General features: G+C 34.3%; 1 pseudogene across 1 annotated transcript; it reads left to right on the forward strand.

Moving 5' to 3' along the window:
- The first annotated feature begins 2,977 nt into the window (after positions 1–2,977).
- LOC308337309 (nuclear transport factor 2-like) lies at positions 2,978–3,519 on the forward strand (annotated as a pseudogene). Its single transcript has one exon. The product of its transcript is annotated as a nuclear transport factor 2-like (transcript).
- Positions 3,520–4,376: the final 857 nt, after the last annotated feature.

Consider the following 4,376-nt stretch of genomic DNA (forward strand, 5'->3'; position numbering starts at 1 on the left):
ATTAAAGAGTCATGAGTTTGACCCAGAATCCTGGGAAGAGCCATAAGTTTTATCTGTTGAAAGAAAAAAATGTCAAAAAATATGTGGACATGTTTTGACCTGCCTCGGATAGAAACCCAATAGAGGAACTTAATATGAATAATAAAAAATGTTCAATAAACACAGAAGTATGCACAAAACTAAGAAAAGAGAAAAAGAGATGGGAAATAGAAAATGAAGAGCACTTAAAGTTGATATTTTAAAACAAACTATATTAATAGTAACTAAATGTAAAAAGACCTAAACATTCCAGTTAAAAGTGGAGATTGTCAGATTAGATTAGAAAAAAACAACAAAAACTAAGTCCCAATTATAAGCAATTTTTAAAAAATTTTCCCCCAATTATGTGCTATTTACATGATACACATCTTTAACATTTAAAGATACGGTTAGATATAAAATATGGTATGAAAAAATATGTAACAAACAAAAGTAAGCATAAGAAAGCTCAAATAGGAACACTGATGCTAGTCAAAATAAACTTTAAGAAAACAATTATAACTAGAAATAGGAAGGAATGTTTTATTTTGATTAAAATATCCATTTAACAGGCATACTATAAACCTAAATATTTGGGTGCCTTATAAAAGGACTTCAAATACATAAAACCTGTTGTTTTCATTTCCAGTTCTCTGCTAAATTCTTTTTTTTTTTTCTTTTTCGATATATGTGACATTTTAAATTACATATCTGGTAACTCTATTATATAGTTATCTGGGGTATCTATCTTTATCTGTTGTACCAGTTGGGTTGTTTTTTTTCTTTTATTTTCTTTATTTTTCTTAAAGATTTTATTTTTTAAGTAATCTCTACACCCAACATGGGGCTCTAACTCACAACTCTGAGATCAAGATCAGCACACTCCACCAACTGAGCCAGCCAAGCACCCTTCAGTTGGGTTTCAGTAACATTTTTTTTCTCATACTGTTCCTAGTCATTTGTACTTGTGTGTCAGAAATAATATATGAAAATTACAAGGATAATTCAAATTTAATTGTACCCCAGCTGATGAACTAAACAGCACAGCACTATCATTTCCAGACATCTTTAATCTAATCAGAGGCTCCAATAACTCTAAGTCAGGCTTTAGGACCTGATTAGAATTGGTTGATTTCAGGTTCACTATAGCTTCCAAACCATAACCATTAGTGTCACATCCAAACCCTACAAAATTGACACCCATTCCATCTCCTACCACACAAAGACAATGATTAGTGACTCCTGAACTTTGTTCTCCCTGCATCCTGGTGAACTTATTGAAAGGTAGTTTTGTTTATCATCTAGTCTCTAAGTAAGTTCCTGGGACCTACAGACCTCTCAAAATGCAAGACACTTAAAATGCTGAGTTCACATCTGTGGATGTTTACTCTGCAATATTTATTAGCCTTGCTAGTTTTCCAATCTCTCTCTCTTTCTCTCTCTGTTCTAGTTTCTCAGATTGTAGTCAGGGGAAAGACGGTCTGATGTCCCCAGTCTACCCTGATCAGAAAAGCTCCATAATTCAAATGAGCACAATATTCAAACTACAGATCTTCATATACTGCTGATAGCTTGACCAGAGACTCTGATTTCTTTCATACAATTTCCTTGAATTCCTTCATATTTTTTTAAGCCCAGCATTATGATTTTGTTTCATTAATATGTGCTAATACAGGAACCTCTGCTTACATGAATCTGTAAAGAGACCTTATTTACTTGATGCTTTTTTTACTAGGTAGTAGATCTGTAACAGTAGTAGACCATAGTAGATCAACTGCTAGTGAAGATCATGTACTCTAAAATAAATGGTTTATTTTCTTAATTTTATATTAATTGGCTTTATGGATGAAAAGCTACAAACTATAGCATACCATAAAAAAATATACTGTGCTTACGAAGGTATCTGCTACCAGCAATGGCAGAATAGCCTTTTTCAGCACAACCATCCTGCTGAGGAAATGTAGAAAAACTGGAAAAATTATCAAAGACATTTGTTTGAAGGCAGAAACTGAAGGGACAAGATCTGAAGAAGAATTTCTCAGGTGGTAAGAATTGCTGTTTTGCTTTTTTCCCCCTTGTTTTTCTATAAGTTTCAGAGATAAGTGAGTTAAATGCTCACACTGTGATTATTTGTCTACATCTCCTATTTCTGTCACTTCTTGCATTGTAAAATGAGGCTCTATTAAAATATAAACATAAAGTTAGGATGTTCACATCTTTCTCTTGGACTTAGCCTCTTATTATATTGAAATAAGCCTATTTTTTTCCTAATAATACTTTCTTCCTTTAAATCTACTCTGTCCAATATAAGAATAAAAAACCAACTTTTTTCTGCTTAACTGTCACATTGTAGTTTTTTTCTATTCTTTTCCACAGGCCAATACAGTTCACTTTTAAGATTAATGCACTTTTTCTGAAGACCTTTAACTTCTAAAATAGAGTATTTAGTCTGTTTATATTTAATACCCAGTATATGTGGATTTGACTCTTTCATATTATCCTTTCTTGTTTGTTCTTTAGGATATGCTGGGTAGAAAATAACCAAAAGAAAAAACTGAAACAAGAACAAGAACAAAAAACCCATGCACTATAAAATTTTACAAAGAAAAAAAATTTACAGAACTACAACACTAAACTTGAAAACTTTGGTACACCATCAAAGAAAGTCAGACAGGGCCCTGAATATGGGAAATAATTTGAAGGACCATTAGACACAAGTCTTAGTCAAAAATTGTGTCACATTTTAATAGCAACTGAGATTTATATACATCCCTCTAATTATTTACAAGCTTGCTTGATTTAAATAGATGTCTTTTCAATTTTATGTCAGAAGCTATTTTAATTTCAGTGAAATCAATATTTAAGATTCTCACTGCAGCAGATCATGCTGGGTTGCCACTGCTGCTGCCGACATCATGCAGGCTCCCCAGGTCTCAATGAGGTTGGATGATGCTCCAGAATGGGAAATAAGCCAATTTGGGTGCAGACTGGATCCAGCTTCATTCAACATTACTACCAGTTATTTAATAATGACAGAATGCAACTAGGTGCCATTTATATCGACACATCATGCCTCAGGTGGGAAGGATAGCAATTCCAGGGGAAAGCTACCATTGTGGAGAGATTGTCTAGCCTTCTGTTCCAGAAAATCTAGCACAGCCTCGTGCATGGGATCATCAGCCCATGCTAGATAGCCGCATCATCACCAGGGTCGTGGGCCAGCTCAAGGCTGATGAAGACCCCGTGATGGGATTCCACCAGATATTCCTATTAAAGAACATGAAGGATGCTTGAGTTTGCACCAATGACATGTTCAGGTTTGCCCTGCACAACTTCAGCGGACCTCCTCTCCTCCCATCCAGGTACTCACACTGTTTCCCCCTCTATTCTCTTTCCTACACCATTCATACTCCTTCAGATGCTCAAATATCATACACAAATGAGCAGCACTGTGCCAGGAGCAGGTGCAGTATGCCGTTATTACTGAGGTACTGTGCATGATGTTTGGATGCTAGGCTAGTTGCACCTGGACATAAGTTTGTGTTGTACAAGCGCATGCCTTGGAAAGACTTAAATAACAGAAAAGGTTGTCTTTTTTAAAAATACACTGACAAGTTGCTCTAGTAACCCAAAGAAGTGAAGGAGAAAGCAGCTGACTCACCACTCACATACTGATTTGTTCAGATGTTTCAGTGCCTCATGATACAACAAAACCATGAAAATATTTTTAACAGACAAAACAAAATAAAATTCTCATAGATGGATACTTTAAGAGCATTATACTGAAATCAGTTTCCCCTACAGAAATCACCTCCAGGATGACAATCTATAAAGTGGGTTGCCTAATGTATGTGGACCTTATTGTAGATAGTCCTACCAGACTATGAAGCAATTTCTCTAGATGAAAGTTAGCTTACTTCATTTAAGAATTTTTATATGTCAGCAGACCAGACCCATTATTTTAACTACAATAATAATATGTTCAAGCTCACTCTTCACTACAGCTCTAATATAATTAACTTTACTAAGCCTCCTTTCATTTTAAAGCCATTCTAAGATAGGAGCCTATTCATTTACAATATTAGCTTTATTAACATCTTTTCTAATTTAATAAATCTAGCTACGTAAGATTTGTTGATTCCATGGAGGCAATGCTGAGTTTTGTTTTGATCTTGACAATAAAGTTCTACAATTTAATTTTATTTTAATTTCTATTTAAATATGGGACTAGTGGTATCAATACCCATCTAACAGTAGATGTGGCTGCTTCCAAATAATAAGATTTTTAGGTTTAGACTTTTTTTTAATCCAAAGGATAACTATCTTACAATTCACTTGTTTCATCCAGAGGCTTTAAA

Source organism: Martes martes (assembly GCF_963455335.1).
Source record: "Martes martes genome assembly, chromosome: X".
In the NCBI taxonomy this organism is placed as follows: Eukaryota; Metazoa; Chordata; class Mammalia; order Carnivora; family Mustelidae; genus Martes; species Martes martes.